This window comes from Durio zibethinus, chromosome 19 (genome assembly GCF_047325235.1).
Source record: "Durio zibethinus cultivar Kanyao isolate XHJ-2024 chromosome 19, ASM4732523v1, whole genome shotgun sequence".
NCBI classification, from domain to species: Eukaryota; Viridiplantae; Streptophyta; class Magnoliopsida; order Malvales; family Malvaceae; genus Durio; species Durio zibethinus.
This window is the reverse complement of record NC_143180.1, coordinates 2,436,638-2,449,803: the sequence shown is the minus strand read 5'-3', so window position 1 is coordinate 2,449,803 and position 13,166 is coordinate 2,436,638. Positions and strand designations below refer to the sequence as shown.

The 13,166-nt window shown below is 28.8% G+C and overlaps 1 long non-coding RNA gene and 2 other non-coding genes across 4 annotated transcripts; all 3 read left to right on the top strand.

The window, feature by feature from the left end:
- The first annotated feature begins 4,530 nt into the window (after positions 1-4,530).
- LOC149513314 (uncharacterized) lies at positions 4,531-8,530 on the top strand. 2 transcript variants are annotated; one of them, XR_016330290.1, is made up of 3 exons: positions 4,531-6,737; positions 6,852-6,894; positions 7,051-8,527. It is a non-coding gene; the product is annotated as an uncharacterized LOC149513314 (long non-coding RNA). The 2 variants fall into 2 exon arrangements; XR_016330289.1 differs by having other exon boundaries at positions 4,607-6,073; positions 6,312-6,894; positions 7,051-8,530.
- On the top strand, positions 5,926-6,028 carry LOC149513316 (U6 spliceosomal RNA). The gene has a single exon (XR_016330529.1). It is a non-coding gene; the product is annotated as a U6 spliceosomal RNA (small nuclear RNA).
- LOC149513315 (U6 spliceosomal RNA) lies at positions 6,488-6,590 on the top strand. Its single transcript, XR_016330528.1, has one exon. It is a non-coding gene; the product is annotated as a U6 spliceosomal RNA (small nuclear RNA).
- Positions 8,531-13,166: the final 4,636 nt, after the last annotated feature.

Below are 13,166 nucleotides of genomic sequence, written 5' to 3'. Positions count from 1 at the left end.
TATTATGCAACTAATGAGTTTAATTATATGTCTTTCTTTCTTTATGAATCAAAGAATTGGTTGGACATGCATGATTCGCATGCAATGTATTATTAATAAGAGTGTAACAAATAAAAAAATCACATTTAATATTATTTAGAGTTCACACTTTCATATGTAGATATCAGAGATGATACATGTATATATCTATAATAAATACACTCATAAAGTACAAATAATTATTAAATAGATGATTTCATGATAAGAGTACAAATTAATAATCATATACTTAAAGAATATAAACAAATAATAGAAAATAAACTATAACATTATTGATTCAAAGAATATAATAATTGGTTACAAAACTAACAAAGCTTTGATTATTCAACAAAGTGAGCACAATTAATCATGTGATTAAAATATTTTTCACTATCAAAATATAAAAATATTCTAGAGCATTCTTGATTGAAAAAAACAAATCTATATTATTCAAGGGAAAATTATAAAATATATTGATAGGGGAGTTTTTAAATTTCACAATTGAAATTAATAACGTAACACACATACCCTTTAAGTTTCATAGTATATTAAAAAGATTAATTGAAAAAATAAGAAAGTGGTATTAAAAAAAAAAACCTAATTGAAAAAATAAGTGAGTGATGTGTTAATTTTTTAACCCACTTGTGAAATTAAAAAAAACTCAACTAACATTATATCAAATAATTTCTCTTCTTCAATATTAATGTTTCTTAACAGTATTGACTATGGTTTCATAAAAATATCTTAAGTAAAAAATATTTGAAATTAAAAATAAAAGAATAAGGATTTACTAAAATTAACTTGGATGTAATATAGAATCAATCTATAGAAAACAAAATAGAATCTAAGTTTAGTTACAATTCACATATACAAGAGATTTTGTTCATAAAGCAAAGATTCATTTAGTCATTGTAACTTTAAGACATGATTACGTAAAGTGATTAGAAATATTATAGTAAAATAAATCAACATTTGCAATCATTGCACATATAAATGTATATTTATCATAAAAAATAAAAAAATTCAAATATACAAACTTACTGTAATACATGTATTACTCTTTTTCAATGATATTTTGATAATTTAATTAATAATTTTGTATAAACTTTAATTTAATTGATCTAAATTAAATAAATCAAAATATAAATATATTTAAGGATTCATGATATGTACCATTAAAGAAGATAAAGAGTAAATTAGGTTGTATCTTGAAAAAAAAAATTATATGTTTTACTTAAGATAAAATTAAATGTTTTTGGGGCATAAACGTTATGATATAATAATTTAGACTAAAATAATGACTCATTGAGCAACTGAAGAAAGATTTTGTCTATGTTTTGTTAATATCAAGGACTCATAGTATGCCATAGCCCATAGGATGAGAAATATATTTTATATGAATTTAGTTGAATTATTACTTATGAAATTGAACAAAAAAAAAAAAAAGAGTAAATTTGGGTTAATTTTTGACAACACATCCACCATATCCCACAAATAAATTTTTAATGTAGTTTAATTTGATATAAATTCTATTCATAAATTTTTAATTGATTTAAATTTAAATAACTAACAAATAAAAAGTTATATATTTAATGGCAAATAATCTTTATTAAATAAATAAATAAATGCTAGAAATTTAAAGGTAAATTTATTATTTTTTAAAATTCATAAAGATTTTTATGCTATTCACTTTTAACGCTTTCGGATTAATTTAAATAATTAACTAATATATTATATATATTTAATGAAAAATAATCTTTAATACATACATAAAAAATGCTAGAAATTTAAAGGTAAATTTATTATTTTTTAAAATTTATAAGGACATTTATATCGTTCACTTTTAATAGTTTTAGAGTTCACACTTTTATATATAGATGATATATTTTTCAAGAATTCAATGTTTTAAATGTAATTTTTCAGATAAAAAAAATGTATGGTTCTATTTTTACATGTAATAATTACTATGTTGTAGTTGGTGGTATGTTTTTGCTTTTTCTATGTAGTGATCTTTTAGGATGTAAAAGGCAAGTAGCAAAAAGTAATGACCAGAACGAGACTTGAGGTTTTAATTCAAAGGGTTGGCTAGCATGGTATACTTGACCTAGTGGTTGAAAGTTGAATCTTGAGAGCACATGGTAAAGAGGGTCTATTCAAACAGTTGATTATCATTATGGTGATGGCATGTACAGGCCACAGTCAGTGTGATTCAAGGTTAATAAATCATGTTTTGGATTTAAATTGCTTTTCGGTTGTAACAATTTACGACTGCTGATAGTTACAAAGTCATGTAATGAACATATGTGAGGATGATAGGATCAAGATGGTTAGGATGGCTATAAATCTATGAATGTTGGTTTAAACTGTTATCATGGTAAATCCATGTCCAGATAAACTGCAAATTTGTAATCTAATTCTAAGCCTCTTAGGAACAAGCTGCCCAATCTTGGTGCATAACATATACAACCTTTGAAATGAGACTAGTGGTGGAACTGTCACTTCAATTTAGTCTACCTGTACCTTTTCACATCCTTTGATTCTTCGCTTTATGTGGTTGAGAATTGAAATTCTAATAGTAACTCAGATTCCTTTACATATTGGTTGGATATTTAAGACATCTTGTTTATATGTAATTTTATGTGTTCTCAGAACAGAGGAAGAGCAAGTTGGCTAGCCAAAATAGTGAAAAGCTGCATCAGGAATTCCAGTCTTTGAGGAATGAGCTTGAGATGACAGTTTAAAGATTGGATAAGCAAGAGGCTCAACATGACCAAGAGCTAAAAAATCTAATGCTTGAAAAGGAAAAGGTAAAGAGGCTAACATTAAATATACTGATAAGAAATCAAGCTACTGTGGTATTTGCTCACCCTGGAATGAAAATACTTGAAATTCTATGCAACATGATCTATTTCGCATCAAATCCTAGTTTTTTTTGTTTAATTATGGTTATTCTTTTCCTCTTCTTAGTGACAAGTTAAACTGACGCATTAACTCTCTTGTAGTTGAAAACTCAAAGCTCTATCAATAGTGGCTATGCACTGATTGTACAGCTGGATGATTTGAAAAAAGAGTTGGATGAAAAGGTGGATGAATTGCAATGTGTGGATAACTTAACTAAACTCTTATACTTAAAGAGCGTACGAGTAACCTTAAGCTGCAGCATGCTCGCAAAGAATTGATAAATGTAAGAGTTCATCTTATTCAGAGAAATGCTGACCCACTCTATTTGCCTTATGTCAAATTCCAGTTGCACCAAATTATTGATGAACTGATTTCATGTTACTGGAATATAGGGTTTGCAGGACTTTTGGAATCCTCAAACCAAGATTGGAATTAAAAGGATGGGAGAGGTTGATCCTGGACCTTTTAAAGATGCATGCATGAGGAAGTTCTCTGGAGATTGGCAGCTGAACTCCACTGAATTATGCCCTTTATTGCAGAGCCTTGTTACAAATCCAGAGTGGTATCCTTTCAGGAGGGAGCTAATAGATGGGAAGTATCAGGTGTTTTTGCTTTGCCTAAGAGATTCATATTACCTCAGGGACCTTAATTATCGCTGCAGCCTGCATGGATATTATGAACTAGGCAAACTTGTGTCGGTTATATGCCATTGCAGATAGTTCTTCCATAAATTGCTCATATGTTATTGATGCCTTAATGCTAGGAATTATATTTGAATGCAGCTGAATTCCCATCAATCATATTCAAGCATATGAACACAAGTCCCGTTGTAAATGATACATTAGCAGTATGATTGCATAAAAATTGGTATGAACCATGTATGGCATGGATGACCAAAGTGAACCTGATGTGATAACATGAAGAAATGATTAATGATATGCTAAAGATCTCCATACTTGATGTGCAGAATTTGATTCTCATTTTTCATGTACTGAATCCATTTGTATGTTCTGTAGGAAACTATCAACTGTGAAGACATTATGTTGAAGGAATTGAGAATTGAGTGGGGTGATGAGGTTTGCAAGGCCGTATATTGCTGGAATTGAATGAGTACAATGGAAGTGGGAGATACATAGTTCTCGAGCTTGGGAACTTCAAAGAGTGAAAGAAAAGCCAGCCTGAAAGAGTCAGTTGAGTGCATCATCCAGGAATTAAAAACCCAAAAATCTCATAAACGTAGAAGGTGACATAGCCATCTATGCTTGGCCTTTAGTCTTTAACTATTACTACTTCTGAAATCAACCCAATAGTTGAAGTTGTATTTATGTAAAAATGAATTAATCAAACTGAATCGAAACCCAAGCCAATCTCAACCGTGGAGTAAAGCAATTTTGGTTTGTTTTTTACTTTTTAATGTTGATACAACTATGAAATTTTCCAGCCTCCATCAGTAAAAGTTTTCTCGGCCGTGATTGATGTTTCATACTCGGTCCCGTTCGTTAGATTGAGACACGTCAACAGTCCACATGTGGGTTTTTACAACAATAGAAAGGGTCCCACAACCAAAAGCCCATGCCATACTGCCACCCGAAAACATTCAACCAGCCCACGTGTTGGGTTTTACTCACTATGACTTGAACTAGTTGATTAGACTTTGAGTTGGAAACCAACCACATATCCCATATTGATTTGGAGGATGACACGCACAAATCGAGAAATGATTCAAATTTTTTTTCAACTTTTTCCCTTACCTGAATTTTTGCAGATAAATTTCCATCTCTCTCTGTTTTCTTTGCATTTTTATGCTTAGTTTGGTGTTTATCTTCATGAGTTTTGCTCACTTCAGATTGCAATTTAAAGTGTTGTGCTGGGTTTGGTCTGTCGTCCAAATTTTTTTTCAGCTTTTTCCGTGAACTGAACTTTTGCATGTCAGTTTCCATTTTTTTCTCTGTTTTCTTTACATTTTTATGCTTAGTTTGATATTCGTCTTCGTGGGTTTTGCTCACTTCAGATTGCAATTTAGAGTGTTGTGCTAGGTTTGGTCTGTTTTACTCTCTTAGACAGTGGATTTTGCATTTTTATGCTTAGTTTGATATTCATCTTCATGGGTTTTGCTCACTTCAGATTGCCATTCTAAGTTTTTTCCCTGGGCTTGGTCTGTTTTACTCTCTTAAACAGTGAAAACCTCGATATCTCTTATTCAGATTTTAGATAGTTTTTGCTGTCAGAGTTTGCTGAATTAGTTTCTTCTTTTCACATTGTTAGTTCAATATAGCTCCGGAATTTTTTGGCCGTTGGTAGAAGAGAGTACATCGCCTACATGTGTGTATCAACTTTAAAGGGTCCTTTGATAGTCAAGAGTTAAAATTTTATCCATGGGGAATCTATTTATAATTGGGTTATGCAATCATTTAAACAAATAATTGCCCTTGTTGACCAGGGTCGGCCAATGAGAGATTGGAAAATTTTGTTTTGACAAAGAAAAAGAGACGTTTTTAATTTTTATGATTAAATTGTAGGGTGCTAGCTGGTTTGTCCTTGATGTAAAGTATAAAACTTAATGAATGCTAAATATTCTGGCTTTGTGTAGAAATTGGATTTTGTCATTTTTCTCATATTGCTTGGTTTTTTAACCCTTGAATTTGTTCTAAAACTGTGCAATTTGGACAATGTGATATTGAATAGAATTTCTGTACACAGTGATTATCAATTTGCTTGTCATTTAGTGCTAATTTTCTGATATATTTACCAGCATTGAAGGAACTTAATGTTGCTGGATAAATTAGAATTTTGCAATCATTGAGGATGTGCTTTCAGGGTGCCAAAACCAAAAAGCCCATGGTTTTGTGCCACCTGAAAGACTTAACCAGCACTCTTGTTGGACTTTCCTCATTATGACTTAAACTAGTCAATTCGACTTTTAGTTGAAAAACAACACATATCCCATATTAGTTAGGAATAGAAGAGTACAAGCTTTTATATAGAAGAAAGCATCTGACAATGGCTGTCCCTTCGGGGACATCCGATAAAATTGGAACGATACAGAGAAGATTAGCATGGCCCCTGCGCAAGGATGACACGCACAAATCGAGAAATGGTCCAAATTTTTTTTTCTGAATTTTTGCAGGAAGACTTTTTCCCTGAATTTTTGCAGGTCTGCTTCCCTCTCTTTTTCTGTTTTTTTTTTTTTTAAATATTTTTATGCTTAGTTTGACGTTCATCTTCATGGGTTGTGTTTAGTCCCTGAATTTTTGCAGGTCTGCTTCCCTCTCTTTCTATGTTTTCTTTGTATTTTTATGCTTAATTTGATATTCATCTTCATGGGTTTTGCTTAGTTTGATATTAATATTCATGGTTTTTGCTCATTTTAGCTTTTTTCTGATTTTTTTCAGGGTGCCAATACCAAAAGCCCATGGTTTTGTCCCGCCCAGCACTCTTGTTGGACTTTCCTCATTATGACTTAAACTAGTCCATTCGACTTTTAGTTGAAAACCAACCACATATCCCACATTAGTTAGGAATAGAAGAGTAAAAGCTTTTATATAGAAGAAAGTATCCGACCCTCGCTGTCCCTTCGGGGACATCCGATAAAATTGGAACGATACAGAGAAGATTAGCATGGCCCCTGCGCAAGGATGACACGCACAAATCGAGAAATGGTCCAAATTTTTTTTCTGAATTTTTGCAGGAAAACATTTTCCCTGAATTTTTGCACGCCTGCTTCCCTCTCTTTTTCTGTTTTTTTTTTTAATATATATTTTTATGCTTAGTTTGATGTTCATCTTCATGTGTTGTGTTTAGTCCCTGAATTTTTGCAGGTCTGCTTCCCTCTCTTTCTATGTTTTCTTTGTATTTTTATGCTTAATTTGATGTTCATCTTCATGGGTTGTGCTTAGTTTGATATTAATATTCATGGTTTTTGCTCATTTCAGCTTTTTTCTGATTTTTTTCCCTGAAATTTTACAAGTTTTGCAGGTTTGTTTCCATCTCTTTCTCGTTCTCTCTGCATTTTATGCTTGGTCTGATGTTCAGCTTCGTGGGGTTTTCTAACTTCAGATTGCAATTTAGATCTGTTTTCAAACCTTTTTCCTGAATTTTTGCTTTTCAAACTTTTTCCCTAACTTTTTGCAGGTCTGCTTCCTTCTCTTTCTCTGTTTTCTTTGTATTTTTGTGTTTAGTTTGATATTCATCTTTATGGGTTGTGCTTATTCCCTGAATTGTTGGAGGTCTGCTTCCCTCTCTTTCGCTGTTTTCTTTGTATTTTTATACTTAGTTTGATGTTCATCTTCATGGGTTGTTGTTAGTTTGATGTTAATATTCATGGGTTTTGCTCATTTCAGCTTTTTCTGATATTTTTCCCTGAAATTTTACAAGTTTTACAGGTTTGTTTCCATCTCTTTCTCATTCTCTTCGTATTTTTATGCTTGATCTGATGTTTAGCTTCATTAACTTCAGATTGCAATTTAGAGTTTTCATCTGGGTTTCCTCTGTTTTACTCTCTTGAACAGTGAATACCTGAATACGTATTATTTAGAATTGAGCTAGTTTTTGCTGTCAGAGTTTGCTGAATTAGCTTCTGCTTTTTACATTGTAGTTCCATATAACTATAGAATTTTGATATTTGGTATTTGGTGGTAAAGATTAACCACTTGTATTTATGTTTAAAAGAGCATTTCATTTCCAGAGTTAAAATTTGTTCATAGGGGATATCTTTATAATTGGGTTGTCGAATCATTGATCAAATAATTTCTCTTGAAAATTATGGTTGGCCAATGAGAGATTAGAAAATTTTGGTTTTGAAAAAGAACATGAGATCGTTTTTATGATTAAACTCTAAGGTGCTTGCTTTATGCTTGCTGCAAAATATGTGCTTGAAGAAAACTGAATGTTCAGGCTTTTGTGTTGAAATTTAACTCATCTTTTGTATCTCTTTTCACTGCGTAGTCTAACCTTTTGATCTTTCTTTCTATTCAATAAAGCTGTGCATTTGGACAATGTGATCTTGACTAGAATTTCTATACATAGTGCTAAAGTGGTGATCTTCTGTTTACCAGAATTGAAGTACTAAATGCTGCAGGGTGAATTGGAATTTGGTACCATTGAAGAATGAATTTGAATAGAAAGGACCTGAAAGAAGATTCTAATTGAGATATTACTGTTACGGTAGAACATTCTTCCTTTTTTAATGGAACTCCCATGGAAGCTACAGCATGTTGAGATTTTGCATGAACCAATATGTACTGGGAAGGAAAAGGGTTTCCCATCCTTTAATTTAATTTTGCTTTGGAAGAGGTTCATATGACCAAAATTTCAAGTATTTGTCTTTCCAATTGGAAATTTAACGTTTGTCATTTGTCGCTTTGAATCCATCTTTGCCAGAGAATTTTCCTTTGTTTTACCCATTTGGGATGCTTATAGGCAAGAAATGGCTTAATTGATGAAAATTTTCAGTGTAACCTCATCTTTTATAAGCCTCACCTTGACTTTGAGGAATGCTCATTGCCATTGGAAAGAGTTTGTATGAACACAATACATGAATTTTGTAAGTGTGGGCATTTGTGGGAATGACTGGCAATTGGCATCCATATTAGAATGAAATGAAACCATTTACCATTTACGAAGCACTATGATTTTGACAATTTGAGCAAAAAGCAAAGAGATCCCTTCAATTTACTTATTCTAAACAAATATCAAGTTCATCAATTAGGCAAATTTATGGCATTTGGAGCCTTATTTCATGTTTTTTAATCGAAAACAATAATACTAAGAAAGTAGCTTATTTAATTGACAAAAATACTACTGAGAAAATCACAAAACCAAAAGTCATAGATTGATTTTACTTCCATGAAAGAACTTGGTAGAGAGATGACAATAATGCTTGGAAGATACAGCATTTTTGGCCCCAGTTGTTGCTACATAGGACAAAATCAAGCTATTAAAGAGAAAGGAAACAAAAACAGAAAACAGAAGCCACTCTCTCTTGTTCTCGAGAAACAAACAAACAACAAAAAAAAAAGTTAGAATACAGTTGGCCCTTAAAGTGAGACCATCCAAGTATACAAATGACTTGAAAAGCAGCCACGTGTCATCCTCGAATCATGGTCATTTCTGGCAATGCCACTTGGCTGTAATAATAGACCCAGTGCCGCGCTTTTATTATGTTCTTTTGCCGCACAAAAAATATAGCTTCTATGCTTGTTGCCTCTTGGAGCTGCGTTTGCTTGCACAAAAACAAAAACCTGAACTTTGAAGAGGTTAAATCTTTCTAACTCTACAGCAAAAAGAAGAAGAAAGGAGAGGTTAAACCCAATTTTACCCCAAGATTGTGTAAATTTTAACAATTTTGTTTTCTCTCATGTTTGCCAATTTTGTTGAATTTGTAAGATTCTTTATTTACTTATTTACATTTGAAGTTTCGATGTTAGCAAAAATGGCCGCATTTCACTTGTGCAAGAGAAAAAAAATACATATTTTTTTGTATATGCCTTAGGCCTTAGCCATTCCTACTTTCCTAAAGGTAGTGCCTTTCTTCTCTTTTTTTGGGTTTTTGATGTTTGTTCCAAATAATCAGTTTGTTCTTCATGCTTTTTCAGCTCCAAAGTATCACATTAATTTTTGCACTAGAAAACATGTATGCTTTTCAGTTCCAAAGTGAGCGTTTCTCTTCTCTTTTTATTGTTTTTTTTTATATGGAAATTAGGCAATTCATACACCATAAATCCCACCTTTAATCTCAAGATTTGAAGTTGAAACTTCTGAGTTTGAATTCTTGTAATGAGATGCTTTTGCTTCTTATGCTATTGTTTAATTTTTGAAGATAGCTCTAAGGTCTGAAATTTCCAATCAGAGCAGTGCTAATCAGTCTTCAAAGTCCAATCTAATCCATTTGTTTGATTGATATTGCAAGCACTTTAATCTTCAATTGAAATGGAGAGACATAACTATGAGGAGGAGCTAAAGAAAGAGCGTAGGCTTGTTGGAAATCTCATACATGAGATTGATGACAAAAATCAGCAGTTGTCTGAAATGGAACATAAATATAATGACACAACTGCAACTCTGAGACAGCTGATGGATGAGAGACTGTGTTGGGTGATGAATTTGTTGAAGGTACTTTAAGTTATATGCATATGAAGTGATCAAAATACTATACATTGTACAATAAAAATGGTATGATTTTTTTTTTTTTGGTAGAAAGGAGGCCATAGCTTGAGATAAAGAATCGATAAATGAATCCACATTTCTCTTCTCTCTCCTCCACTGTTTTGTTTCTTTCAGTACACGAATCCCTCTTCAAAGTTTAAGCTCCAGGATTTTCATGGCTGCTTTTGTCGAGTCATAAAAAAAAGTGTGACATAAAGCGCATTTAGGATTTAATTGCTAAATTTTCTCATTACATTTCTTCACATTTTTTTACATTTTTTCAACATTAACGTTTTTTTTTGTCTTGACGTTAATAAAAAGGCACTTCAAGCTTTTTGGGCTTTTGGGTTTTTGCAATAAAGTAGGATATGTTAGGCTAATATAATTTTTAATCTTTTGTATATGTAAAAATAGTTTTAAGAAATCTTTTTTTTTTTATGATTTTCAACTTTCATGTCTTGTTTTTTTATTGGATTTTATTCTTTTAAATCTTTTTTGTTTACAAATATTATTCTTTTTACAAAAAAATTACCGTTAAGAATACATATTAACATTGTAAATCATATCTATATATATATTATTATTATAACATACATAATTATTAATTAGATAACAATTATTATTGTGGATGCTTATATGAACAATTTTTTTTTACGTAAAATAATTCTTAAAATTTCTCATTATAATGGCACATAATATATTTATTAATTTTAAATTATTTATAAAAAATATATTTAAAAATTTATTAAATTATTTAAAAATTTAAAATTAAATAAAAAATTTAATTTAAATTTGAATGAAATTTTTTTCTCTTATATATCACCTTATCTCAATTTAAAATTAATTTTAAAATAATTTATTTTTTAAAATTTATTTAGAGTTAATATGAGTATTTAAATTTATCATAATTTTAAAAAATATTATTTAATATCTTTAATATTTTTTATAAATAATTTTTATATTATCTTTAGCTTTTAAATATATTTCACAAAGAAAATATGAAAAAAAATTATAAATACCAAAACAACTTTATAAAAGTTTCTCATATACATCACCTCATCTCAATATAAAATCAATTTTAAAATGATTTATCTTTTTAAATTTATCTACAGTTAACATAAATATTTAAATTTATCACAACTTTTAAAAATATTATTTAATATATTTAATATTTTTTATAAATAATATTTACATTGTTTTTAGCTTTTAAATATATTTCACAAAAAAAATGTTAAAAAATATATAAATACCAAAACAACTTCAAAAAAGTTTCTCTTGTACATCAAGCTTCTCTTGTATATCTCTCAGCTCAATTTAAAATTAATTTTAAAATAATTTATTTTTTCTAATTATTTGTAGTTAATATGAGTATTTAAATTTATCACAACTTTAAAAATATTATTTAATATCTTTAATATTTTTTATAAATAACTCTTGAATTATATTCAACTTTTAAATATATTTCATAAGGTAAATGTGAATATATATATATATATATATAAACATATATATACCATTGCAACTTTAAAAGAGTTTTCATTGTTATTAGTTTTTAGTTATACAGCTTTTTCAATGTCCTACTAAGGTAAACATTTTTTTTTTGTACTATTAATTTAGTTTTTTTATTAGTTTAAACTAACGTGTTTTTTTTTTTTTATGATATGTATTATTTCACTAAATATGTTATTCACTCATTAGGTGGGAGGCACTATTTCACTAAATATGCTATTTAATCTATTAGGTAGGATTTTTTTTTAAATAAATCGTAATTTTTTTAGCTGTAATATTTTTTTAAAAACCCATTAAAACTACAAAAACATATATATTCTTTTATTTTTATTAGTGTTGTTTGTAAATTTTTTATTTTTTCATAAATTATTTACTCAATCAAGTAATATATTTTTTATTTATTTAATATTTTTCATTCGTATAAAATAAAAATAATGCTTTGAATAATTGATATAATAGAATAATGTGTCTAAACATAAACTTATGGGTCAGTTGTACATTTAAAAAGTAAATAATTTTTTAATTCATATCTTAATGTGAAATAGGTAATATAATTTTAAATCAATATATTATTTTTTATAAAAAAATAAATTTGAAAAAAAATAATTTAAGGATAATCTTATCAGTAGTATTAATTTCAAATTTATTTATATCTTAATTTAAAAAAACTTCATAACTATAAAAAATTTCACCAAAATTCTTTAAAAAAAAGATATGAATCTTATGATAACTGTGCAATTATGAAATAGAGAATTCTTTGTAACCTTAGCAGAATTTGAAAAGAAAAACTTTATTTTTATTATGAATTAGTATTTTAATTATATTATTTATATATTACATATATTTTGAATATATAAATAATTTAATAATGTTAATTTATATTTTTATTTAAATTTAAATAAAATAAAAATAATCCGTGCATTACATTATTAGCAAACTAATTTATATTTTAAAAGGAAATGAAAATATTTGGATCTTTCAATAAAGAAAAAATCAAACAACCTATAAAAGAAAAAATAAATAATTTAAAATAATTATTTTCAAAACATATTAATTTATACTTAAAAAATAATTTGTTTGGGAGGTTTTTCTAGTATTACAAAATGTCATCGACATTTCAGTTCTTCATAAAAAAATTATTTTTCTTAATTCTACATTTCTTGTTTTTAATAAAATAAAACTTAATTAATTAATTAGAGAATTAGATCATTTCACTTGGGCCGGGTCAACCCGAACCCTCAGTCCCTTACGTTTATTTCCTGCATTAAAAAAAAAAAAAAAAAAAACACTGAGTCTCTGACCCTTTCGACTCGTCTTCTCCATTAAGGCAAGTCTTTATTTATTTTTTTGTTTAATTTTATTTCAAGGCTTCAACTTTTTTGCATGCATTTTTCTCTTATTCTCTCTTTCTTCCTTTAACAATTCCAAAAAAAAATGAAAAAAAAAATTCCCTTGAATATTTAAGAAGAAAAGAAAGCCAAAAAAAGGTTCCTTGGAATTACCATGACTATTTAAATTCTAAAGTAAACGGGCTTTTTTTTTTTAAATTTCTAACTTTAGTTGCTTTAAAAAACTGATCTGACCTCATTGTAGGT